The sequence below is a fragment of the Chelonia mydas genome, chromosome 1 (assembly GCF_015237465.2).
Source record: "Chelonia mydas isolate rCheMyd1 chromosome 1, rCheMyd1.pri.v2, whole genome shotgun sequence".
Lineage (NCBI taxonomy): Eukaryota > Metazoa > Chordata > Testudines > Cheloniidae > Chelonia > Chelonia mydas.
The window spans coordinates 80,234,236-80,246,533 of NC_057849.1; the positions used below are offsets into that span (position 1 = coordinate 80,234,236).

At 44.1% G+C, this 12,298-nt stretch overlaps 1 protein-coding gene across 1 annotated transcript in view; it reads left to right on the forward strand.

The window, feature by feature from the left end:
* Positions 1–1,436: 1,436 nt before the first annotated feature.
* Positions 1,437–12,298, forward strand: part of SCEL (sciellin) — an 81,585-nt gene continuing 70,723 nt past the window's right edge. Inside the window, exon 1 of the mRNA XM_043534320.1 lies at positions 1,437–1,601. The gene's annotated coding sequence lies outside the window, so the exon portion shown is untranslated. The remainder of the gene's footprint in view (positions 1,602–12,298) is intronic.

The following is a 12,298-nucleotide window of genomic DNA, read 5'->3' on the forward strand; positions in this document are numbered from 1 at the left end:
GAGTGGGGAAGGAACCTTGACAACCCTGTGTAAAGCTTAAGCAGGGCAAACTCATAAACTGTTCACCCTCTATAACACTGACAGAGAAATATGCAAAGCTGTTTGCCCTCCCCCCAAGGTATTAATACATACTCTGGGTTAATTAATAAGTAAAAAGTGATTTTATTAAATACAAAAAGTGGGATTTAAGTGGTTCCAAGTAATAAAAGACAGAACAAAGTGAATTACGAAGCAAAATAAAATAAAACACCCAAGTCTAAACCTAATACGGTATGCAAGTGATTACAGATGAAATCTCTCCTTCTAGTCTGAGTCCAGCAATCACTCACACCCCTGTGGTTACTGTCCTTTGTTCCAGTTTCTTTCGGGTATCCTTTGGGAGTGGAGAGGCTATCTCTTGAACCAGCTGAAGATAAAATGGAGGGGTCTCCCAGGGGCTTAAATAAACTTTCTCTTGTGGGTGGAGACCCCCTCCTCTCTCCTATGCAGAATCCACCTGCAAGCTGGAGTTTTGGAGTCACATCGGCAAGTCACATTTCTATGCATGACTCAGAACTTTACAGGTGGCAGTCATTGTTCACATGCTACCTTGAATGTCCCCAGGTAGACTTCTTATGTGGATTGGAGTCTTCCAAGGTTCCATTGTCCATTAAGTGTTTCTTGATTGGGCACTTAACTTGCAAATTCAGTTCTTAAGAAGCTGACCAAATGCCTTACTAGGGCTACTTAAAATCAAACAAGTACACAGTCAACATTCATAACTTTGAATACAAAAGTGATACATGTATACAAATAGGATGAATATATTCAGTAGATCATATGTATGTTTACAGAGATATGTTACATGGCAAATGTAGCGTAAGACATATTCCAGTTATGTCATATATACATCCATAAGCATATTTCCATAAAGCATTATGGGGTGCAACGTCACAGGAATGTCATGTTTATACTCGCTCCCTCTGTTGGCAGAGCGGGTACCTATCCCACAGTCCAGGTCGACATCTTCTGTCGCTTGGTGTTGTGGGAAGGCGGAGTGGATCGCGGTGCATCTTGGGACCGGGCTCAATGTCCCATGATGCATTGCTTTCTGTCCCAGCACTCCATGGGCTTCTAGCTATCTTTCATGGCATTTTTCAATGGTCCTTCTTTGCTGTGCACCCCGGCATCTTTGTGAGAAGAGATGGATCCCACTCTGCTCTCCTATGATCTGATAACTGTCATGAAGACATCGTGGATAGCAATGCAATTAATCATGAAGTTCCTAATTGAAGAAGACTCCCAGTTGCTCCACACGCTGCATGATATGGATAGGAGCAACTTTAGATTGCTTTTGGCATTCACAAAACAGCTGCATAGGACAGATGTTGCTTTTGGGCTCAGGAAACAAGCACTGAATGGTGGGATTGTATCGTCATGCAGGTGTGGGAGGATGAGCAGTGGCTACAGAGCTTTCGGATGCAGAAAACCACCGTCCTGCAACTGCGTGCGGAGCTTGCCCCAGATCTGTGGTGCAAGGACACCAGAATGAGAGCTGCCCTATTGGTAGAGAAGCATGTGGCAAATGCTGTGTAGAAGCTGGCGACTCCAGATTGCTACCGGTCAGTTGCAAATCAATTGGGAGTGGTGAAGTCAACCATTGGGGCTGTGTTAATGCAAGTGTGCAGGGCAATTAATCACATCCTGCTACGAAGGACCATGACTCTGGGAAATGTGCCGGAAATAGTGGATGGCTTTGCAGAAATGGGTTTCCCTAACTGTGGTGGGGTGATAGATGGCACACATGTTTCAATTTTGGCACCAGACCACCTTGCAACAGAGTACATGAATAGGAAGGGATACTTCTCCATGGTGTTGCAGGCACTTGTGGATCACTGAGGGCATTTCACTGACATCAGCATGGGGTGGTCTGGGAAGGTTCATGACACACACATCTTCAAGAACACCAGCCTGTATAGAAAGCTACAAGCAGGGACTTTCTTTGCAAACCAGAAGATTACAGTGCGGGATATTGAAATGCCCATAGTGATCCTGGAAGACCCGGCTTACCCCTTACAGCCGTGGCTCATGAAACCTTACACGGGACACCTGGATAGCAATAAGAAGCAGTTCAACAACAGGCTGAGTAGGTGCCGGATGACAGTGGAATGTACCTTTGGTAGATTAAAGGCACGCTGGCAATGCCTTTATGGCAGGTTAGACCTGAATGTGGATAATATTCCCATGGTCATAGCCGCGTGTAGTATGTCGCATCATCTTTGTGCAGCGAAGGGTGAAAGGTTTGCTCAGGGGTGGAGTGTTGAGGCAGACCACTTGGCTGCTGATTTTGAGCAGCCAGATACCAGGGCTATCAGAGGAGCCCAGAGGGGGGCAATTTGAATCGTGGAGGCTTTGAAGCAACACTTTGAAAATGAGAACCAGTACTGTATCTCTGATTGGTGCTGCAATGTTACATCACATGTAGTGTTCCGAGGAAGGAATGGTGACATTGGGGGCTCTACAGGCCAGCAAGCACAGGAATAAACTGCCTGTGCATGCACTGATAGCGCCTGCAATCTCAATTCGTAGGAAACGAATAAAGCTGAGTTACCCTTCAAAAACGTTGCTTTTATTGCACAAGAAGCAACACACACACACACACACACACACACACACACACACACACACACAGATGCCTGCTGGGAAAGGAGGTACCAGGAAAGGACAGACTTTCAAAGCTGTGTGTAGGTCCTGCTATCATTGTGAAAGTTGTCCGAGGGGGTGGAGTGAAAGGGAAACCAAGAAATCCCGGAAAGTGGAAAGGACTGTGTGGGTGGAGTTTTGGGGGGGGAGCCTGGAAAAGAATTCTGAATGTGCTGCAGGGGAGGGTGGGCACAGATCTGCTCAGTCTGCAGCATTATTAAGGACTTTAGCATCTGTGTTTACTCCATCCACTCAGTTGCGTCCTTAACAAACTATTTTCTTTTCTGCCCTGCCTTTCAGCTTCCCACCACTCCTTGACATTCCCTTTTCTCTACATTGGAGTAGTGCAGTACCTCCCGGAACATGTCTTCTTTGCTCCATCTTGGGCGCTTTTTTATTTGGCAGAGAGGCTCAGCCTATGTGTGGGGGGTGTTCCTGAAGGCCACATCTGCAGAAGCACAAGAAACAATGCACAGAAGCATGATTGTTAAATTCATGCACAGCATTGAAACATTTCAGTAAAATACACCTCTGGTAACATAACAATCACTTTCTCACTGACCCTCGGCAAGAACACATCTCTGCGAACACTCAAAGCATGCTGAGTGTTGGCGCGGGCAGGGGGTGCTCCACATGGGGAAGAGAGCACTCACTCTGCAAGGGTTGTGGTGCAGCCAACTTGGGGAAAAATTCTAAAATTCTCCCACACTTTTCCATAGGCAGGGGTCATTCAAGCAGATATCTCACTGCTAAGGGTAAGCAGGGAAATGAATACATCTACTACATGCTTGTGGCTCCTGCCCTGCTCCCTATGCTGCTCGCCTGTGTGCTGCTTTGCTCCCTGCACAAGTGATTGCCGAGTACCTCCAGGAAACTTTCCTGGAGATCTCTCTGGAGGATTCCTGTGAGAGCTCGGCGCTCATCAACTCCCTGTTCCACCGTACTGATTAGCTATGCAGGGAAATGTCCAGCTCACAGAATCACTGCCAGCCTCCCACATTTCTATGCCCTGAACCCACCTCCGGACTACACAAGCCACAGCTACTTATCAGGAGTCTCATCGCCTGCTGCTTGCTCACCTGGCTAAACACCTCTGAAGTGGAGAACAGTTCCTGGCTGCCTGCCCCCCCCCCCCCCGGCCACATCCTCATCTAACTCCACCTCTTCATCAATAACTTCATCCTCCAAATTAGGTCCTCTTTCCGCCGCCTCTGTGCCCTCCAAAGTATCCACGGGGCTCTTGGCGATGCAAGTGGGGTCACCACAGAGGATAGCAACCAGCTCCTTAGAGAACTGGCAGGTCTTAGGAGCAGCACCGGAGCGACGGTTTGCCTCCCTAGCCTTATGGTACACCTGCCTCAGCTCCTTTATCTTCGCTCTGCACTGCAGTGTGTCCCGATCACAGCCCTTTTCGCACAAGCCTCAAGAAATGTGCCCCTAGGTATCCCAGTTTCTACGGCTCAAGCACAGCTGGGACTGCAGAGCCTCCTCTCCCAATATACTGAGCAGCTCCAGCAGCTCCACAGTGGTCCAAGCGGGACAGTGTTTGCTGCAATAACCTGCCAAGCTCACCTGGAAAGATGTGATGAGACCTCTCCATGCTGAGCTAACAGGAGATGGATTTCAAAAATTCCTGGAGCTTCTAAGAGGGAAGGGCAGATGGTTGTTTACTTGGCTGCAGGACAGTGGAGTTCAAACTGCTGACCGGAATGGTCACAATGGGCATTGTGGGACACCTCCTGGAAGCCAATTAAAGTGATAAAATCAAGCCTAACCCTACACTGGCATGTTGTCAACAAACATTTAGAGGAAAAAGACTTATGTCTCCCATCAGCGTGGTTGTATTTTGTTGCCAAAACAGGGCATTTTTGCTGCCAAAAATCGCATCGTAATGTGTACGTGTTCACTGTTTTGTCAACAAAACTTTGTAGTGTAGACAAGGCCTCAGTTAAGGAGAAATGTTTCCCCTCTTATCACCCTACCCTTTCCAAAAGAATTAGCTTTGGAATGAGACGGGGGGGCACCACTGTGCTGTGGTAGATAAAGCTGGCTTTAGTGGGAGAGGAAGGAAGAGGCCCTACCTTCAATCAGGAAGGGAAAGCAAGGGCTGAAAACACAACTAAACATTTGAATTGAGGCTTCATCAGTAAGGACCAATAGCACAAGGGACGCCAGTCTTGATGGGGTATCTGGGCACCACTGCAATGAAATAATAAATAAGAATATACTGCCGGGTAGTACAAATTTGGTGTCTAGACTAGGGGTGGAATCCTGGACTCATAGAAGTCAATAGCAAGCTATCATTGACTTCCAAAGAGTCAGGATTTCACCCCATGCACTGACACATATTGAACTGAAGAAATGTTATGGAATATAAGGGTGAAATTAATTACTACCTAAATATGGATTCAAATGTTAGACTGATATTTCCAAATGATGATTAGTTGGCCATAATGTTTACTTTCTAACACCTGGAAATCTCAAACAAGAGATTTATAATTGTTAGCATGGCAAAAAATACAGTTTAGGTTTAAATGAGTTTTTAGTTGTGTGGATAATTACTGTTCATTGACACATACTCATAAGCCTTGTTATTTTCATGGGAAAGAAGGGAGAACATAAAATTGTCTGACCTGATCTGACCAACTACGTCATCAACTGATGGCAACTTTTAAGGAAATACTGTAGTTAACTTACTTTTGAAATTGGAGTTAAATAGGACTAAATGTATTTTTCAGTTAAAATGTCAGATATACCCTGGCCATATTTTACAAGTAAACAATAAGCCATGCAGAAGAGGATTAATAGTTGTTTCAAGAGAACAAAACAAAGTAGAGCAGAGAGATCCCTTTACTCTAATAATCTACCAGAATAGATTCTTACTGCCAAAATGTCTCTTGAACTTAAGCAAAAATCAATGCAATAAGTTAAAACAGGGAAAATGTAGAACATTAATTAGGAACATTCCTAACATGGAGGTGAATTAGACTGTGGCATAACTTATTAAGTGAAGCTGTGAAATCCCCATTTTTGGAGGCATTTCAATGCACAATCCATTAGAAAATGTGCAATTCATCCTTTCCTCTCCATTCTACTTGCTTAGATACTGTGATGTGGTATAAGAACCTAGATAGATCCCTACTTCTAAAAGCTTTATTAAAATTCCTTTGCATGTGAAATAACAATCTATCACAACTAGGACTGGCTGGAAACCAATTCCACTTTGTGAAAAAACTTCCTGGTGTCACTCTCCACCTCACAATAGCCTGGTAGCTAGGGCACTCATTTGAGATATCGGAGACCTAGATTCTGCCTGATTTGGAGCAGGGACTTGAACCTGGGTTCCCCACCTCATAGGCAAGTGTCTTTGTTTGATCATATTAAAGAAGTTCTGTATTAAAATCACAAATGAGTTTGATTCCCCATAGTTTAAATTCCAGGGTATTACTAATTAAGAGGTCTCTTGGTTTTTGGTACTGTTTCTCTCCCTCTATGTGTGAAACTTGCAAGCTGCTAATTGTGTGAGTACATTCTAAGACAGAGTCTGTTCTCAAAGCAATTCTTTGTAACAACAACTACTCACACAGAGAGAGAGACTCAAAGAAATACTCTGTAACAGAAACAGCACCCAGAGACTCCCTGCCCTTTTGTTGTGTTCACCTCGCTTTGTTAACAATTGTGATTAAAATAGAGATAGAGGATGTATCTGGATGGCTGCTTGGTGTGGATAATAACTGAATGATCAGGGAGGTGCCAGCCTAAGAATCCAGTGTCCATCAGCTGAAGAAGGCGTCAAGTGGAAATAACCAGAGGACCCCCGGAGGGCAGACTGGAATCCACCCAACAGCCTCAAGAATGGGAGAACCAAAGAACAAGATAACATCTGGCAGCACGGAGCCGTCAGGAATGTGCCATCTGCTGATTGATTCAGCAACAGCATGATGAAGCAATTCCCATAGACTGGAATAGGAAGAAATTCCTATAAAAATGGACTGTAGAAAGTGAGAACTTTGGGGTCTGATTCTGCAAACCAACTTCCAGGAGCATCAGATGAGCATCTGACAAGGCCCTGCTCCCTCCTCATGTCCAGGCCACCTGGCCAGTGGCTTGGCATGAGCAACTCTAAGGCTGGTAACTATGATAACAACCTTGCAGAACCTGTGTGTGTGTGTGTATGAATGAATGTGTGAATAAATATGAAATTGAATGGAATGTTATAGCTATAACTAACTGCTTACTATGATTCTTTCTGTATTCAGAATAAATGTGGCATTTTGCCTTTTCCCCTTTAATAAGATTTGGAGCAGGACTTGAACCTGGGTTCCCCACCTCATAGGCAAGTGTCTTAACCACCAGCTTCTGGCTATTGTGGGATTTCATCTATATTTTGACCAGAAATTCCATCCTGGATCTGAGACACCTTCCTGAGAAAAAATTAATCAAAACCAATCGGTTTCTGCAAAACACTTTCGCTTCAATAGACAAATTTTGTCGAAAATTTGTAGAAAAATTCTAGTCATCGCTGTCTTCCCACCTCTCGTATTGTAAGCTTCCACTCTATTCAACATGCTACAATGAAAATAAGCTTCCACTCCAATCACTTGCTTGCTGTCTGCTTCCCCATCACAATCAAACTCCTTATCCTCCCAGCTTTTTACAAATCCATTCCAGCTTACATCTCCTGTCTTATTTCTTATTGCTCCCTCACATGGGTCCTACACTCTGTCCATTGCTCTCACCTTATTGTCCGCTTTGTCTCCTTTTCCATCTTGTGTTTTTTGTGCTGCTTTCTACACTCAGAACAATCTCACTCCTCCTGTGTGCCCAGTGACTTTTCTTTCCTCCTTCAAATCCCTTCTATAAGCCTAGCATTCTAACACTAATCTCCACGTGGGTACAGCTGCCATTCCCTTGCCTTGCCATTGTAATGTTATAAAACTAAAACCAAAAATAAGTAAACATAGCAAAAAAAAAAAGATATTAACACAAGATAACACAAATCATTGTAACACTTTTCAGAGTAGCAGCCATGTTAGTCTGTATCCGCAAAAAGAAAAGGAGTACTTGTGGCACTGTAAGACTAACAAATTTATTTGAGCATAAGCTTTCGTGGAATTACTTCTGTCCCACAAAAAGAAAAGGAGTACTTGTGGTACCTTAGAGACTAACAAATTTATTTGAGCATAAGCTTTCGTGAGCTACAGCTCACTTCATCGGATGCATTCCCACAGAATTTCTCCTCTTACTTCAGTTTTGCTAGATATGATTTCCCTTGTTCTTCTGGTTTAATATCCTGATTCTGAAATAAATTGTGAGGTAGCTGGGAAGAAAACTTGTCATAGCAGATGTCCCTAAATCACCATGCTTTACAGGCATCTAGTGCTTTTTTGTTTTGTTTTGGTTGCTTATTTCTGTTCTATGGAGTAGGAAGGTGGAACAATGTATATCTATGAGAAACCCTGAATTGTATACTTTGTACAGTAAAAGCTTTGTTATCCAGCATGTTGGGGAAATGGGGGGTGCCGGTAAGCAAAATATTCTGGTTAACTAAGAGGGAGGGTATGTGGGTGCAGGAGGGGGCTCAGGGCAAAGGGTTGGGGCAAGGGTGTGTTTGTGTGCGGAGTGCTGGATCCAGGTGGTGTTTACCTCGGGTGGCTCCCTGCAAGAGGTGACATGTCCCTCCTGCTCCTAGGAGAAGGCACAGGCAGGTGGCTCTGCATGCTACCTCCACCCGCAGGCACCACCCACGCAGCTCCCATTGGCCGCGGTTCCTCGCCAATGGGAGCTGCAGAGCCAGCACTTGGGACATGGTCAGTGCTCAGAGTCACCCAGCTGCGCCTCTGCCTAGAAGAAGCATGGACATGTCGCTTCTTGCGGGGAGCCGCCTGAGGTGAGCACCAGCTGGAGCCAGCACCCCACCCCCACTCCCGTGCTCCAACCCCCAGCCCCACATCCCCTACCGCACCCAAACTCCCTCCCAGAGCCTGAGCCCCGCACCCCCTGCTGCACTCTGAACCCCTTGTGACTGTTCCTCCACCTAGGAGCAACACGGACGTGTCGCCACTTCCAGGGAGCCACGCGGAGCCAGGTCGGGAGCCTGCCGGCCCCGCGCCAACCAGACTGTAAACCAGACTTTCAATGAAGATCAGAAATGCTGGTTTATAGAGCCTTCCAGTTGGTAAACTGCTGGATAACACTGCTTTTACTGTAAATAAAAGGAGAAAAAAAGTAACATTGAAACCTAAGACCACGTTCCGAAAAGCAGTTTTTCGACTGAAAAATTAAGAGTGGATTTCAGATGAGGAAATTTAAAATACACAAATACGATGGGCCACTACAGAGAAACAGAAGGGTTTCATTGTCACTAAATTTTATTTTCTAGTTTGTGTATCGAATAGCTACCAAAACAACTTAGGCTTTTAAGATATTATATGTCTGGGAAATTCATCATAGTATTTAGTTGTACTGATTAAACTTGTATGAGCTTTCTCCTTACAGTTTTAAAAAATAAGCAGTAGATTCATTTTCCTGAAAACAGGTTCTTTGACTGGCACCTTTGTGATGTCCTGGAAGGGCAAAGGGGCTATAAAATCAGAGGATGTCACCATCTGGGGATTCCCCTGACATAGGACACTCCCCTACACTAACCATCAAAGGCCTGTGTGGGGTGCTGCTGCATCTGGCTATTTTCAGCTTGTGCATGGACCTCCATGGGCCATTTTGAACCAGTGTATTTTAGAGCAGTCCTGAGTCCACGCTAAATTATGCTGCCACAGGGGCTGGCACCAGGGTCAGGAGCTGCAACTGGCTCCTTTGCAGCCTTGCCTGCAAGTTGACACAGATGTTAAAGCTCGCATTTTTTCTGTTCTTAAGAAAATCAGAAAACATCAGTATAATACTGAATGCTACAACTTTCAAGATATCTGGTACACACACACATGTCATTTCATCATTGCAGTGAATAAATCACAGCTCTGCATTGCTAGTTCTGTATTTGGCTTAATCTACTGCTTATTGTGTCTACAATATGGAGAGTTTTATTAGGTGACACTGTGGCCTGACCGTTTGATTAAAAAAGATGCAAAGATAGCATACTCATGTTGTAACAGAATTTGAAAAAACCCTACTTTATTGGGAAGATCAAACTGAAGGTATTTTCATTTTGCTGTGGCACAAGGTTATGGCTAAATATAATGGCCTAAACCAGGGATTGGCAATGTTTGGCATGCGGCCCGCCAGGGTAAGCTCCTTGGCGGGCCAGGCTGATTTGTTTACTTGCCATGTCTGCAGGTTCAGCTGATTGTGGCTTCCACTGGCCGCGGTTTGCCGCTCCAGGCCAATGGGGGCTGCGGGAAGCGGCATGGGCTGATTGATGTGCTGGCCGCAGCTTCCTGCAGCCTTTATTGGCCTGCAGCGGCGAACCCTGGCCAGTGGGAGCCGCGATCGGCCGAACCTGCAAACATGGCAGTTAAACAACCAGCGTGCCAAATGTTGCCGATCCCTAGCCTAAACAGTTCTAAATATATCTGATAACAAATAATATTGGAATGTTACATACTTTAGAAACAGTAAGTATGGAGAGGAAAAGAGGGAAAAAAGAGAGCAACCAAAATTCTTATACCACAATGCGAGAATAGGATTTCTTGGATTTCTAATGGAATAAATGTCCAGTTTCTACTCTGATTGGTCACAAAGCTTTGGAGAGACAACCTAGTCTAGGGCTGAATATCACCTCAGGGAAGTATAATTTTGTGGGGAAATTCCACATTCTGGACAAAGCAGGAAATAATTATCTGTCTGCTTTATTCTTTTTAACAGCAAAGTTTTAAAGCTATTGAGAAGGCTGGAATATTAGAAGTACAATAGTTCCTGGGAGACAGATTGCAGGAGAGAATACAGGTGAATAATAAAGCAGTTTATCCCAGAATTCTGTATAGTTTTATGGTGTGTAGAAGGAGTCTGCTTTATTTCATATGGGACTCTAAAGGAGGAAATACCGAAGTTAAAGTTTACTGTACAACTTTAGGGAGGACTTGTCTACACAGGGAACTGATCCTGGTGAACTATTCCCAATTTATTTCAGAATAAAGAGTGTCCATAGAGGAAGTTAATCAAGACTATTTAATCCATTTTAAATTCACATAATCTTATTCTGAATTAACTTTCATGTGTAGACAAGCCCATAGTCACATGAGAAGAAAGATGACAGGAGAGGCCCTGAATCTTTTTTTAACAAGGCAACAACTATCCTCTGCAAACTGGAATCTGCAGCATAAACACAGCTGACCTCCGCTTTTTATGTGCTGAGTGTGTACCCCACATTCAGCCTTTAGTAAGAAGCCATATTTCCTCCTCCCCGCTTTGTGTACGGTGACAAGCTCATGACATGGTGTATTGATGTGCAGTACCTTAAAGATGGAAATTGAAAACTTGTCCATTAAAAGCAAAAAAAAAAAAAAAAGTATCTCTAATCTAAGTATTTATAAATAAGCACTTAATCATTGTCATATCTAGATGCTAAAGAATAGAGAAACTTTCTTGTGAGTAAGTACAATTTGACATGGAGAAATGTGAACCTGATTTAGATTACTTGTATTATGAATATTTTCAAATGTGGGATTTGGATAAGTGTTGCATACACATGATGTATGGTTACATTTGTTTATGTGCAAGAAAACTTGACTATCCATATTCTGAATTGGAAGCTGGCTTTGTTCACACCAGCTGAAATTCAGCCCTGTGTGTAGAGGAGGCCTAGGAATCGCTTAAGCCCTATTTTGAGGGCTAAAGTGGTGCACAAGCCTTCTATTGGCTGTCTGCACTAGGGCAGATTCCACCCTCCGTGGGGAGCAGATGTGGAAGTATCAGGGCCTCTATGCTGCCTGAAGGGTTGCAGCAGAGGGCAGTTTGTTGCCCCTGGTCTGAGAGTGATCACTTAGCAGCTTGGAGTGGCTTTTGGGCTTTGCTATGGCTGATTTTGTACTAGGTGGGGTCATTTTGAAGTTTTGCCTGCATTTCTTTGGGATTTTATTGGGGGGTGAGGAGGAAGAGAGAGATATTTCTAAGTATTTTGAGGGTTTCTGAGTCCAGCAGTACCTTTTTTTAAAAATTTGTTGGAGGCTGCTCATTGGCCTGTCTGGGGCTGTTTTCATTTTCATTTAAAGTATCCTGGAGTTGTTTTTAAGCTTGAATTTCATTGGAACAGCATTCCAGTTTGTTTGTGTAGTGCTGGTGTTTTTCCTGTTTGAGTAGTTCTGCTCTGCTGGTTGAAATCTTATTGTGAACATCTGATACTTAATTTACTGCTACACTGAAATTGAGCCAAACTTCTTTTTCTCACTTTAACTTAGTTTTTCAAAAATTCTTTCTGATGTCAAGAACATAAGAATGGCCATAATGGGTCAGACCAAAGATCCATCCAGCCCAGTATCCTGTCTACCGACAGTGGCCCAGGTGCCCCAGAGGGAGTGAACCTAATAGGTAATGATCTAGTAATCTCTCTCCTGCCATCCATCTCTACCCTCTGACAAACAGAGGCTAGGGACACCATTCCTTACCCATCCTGGCTAATAGCCATTAATGGACTTAACCTCCATGAATTTATCCAGTTCTCTTT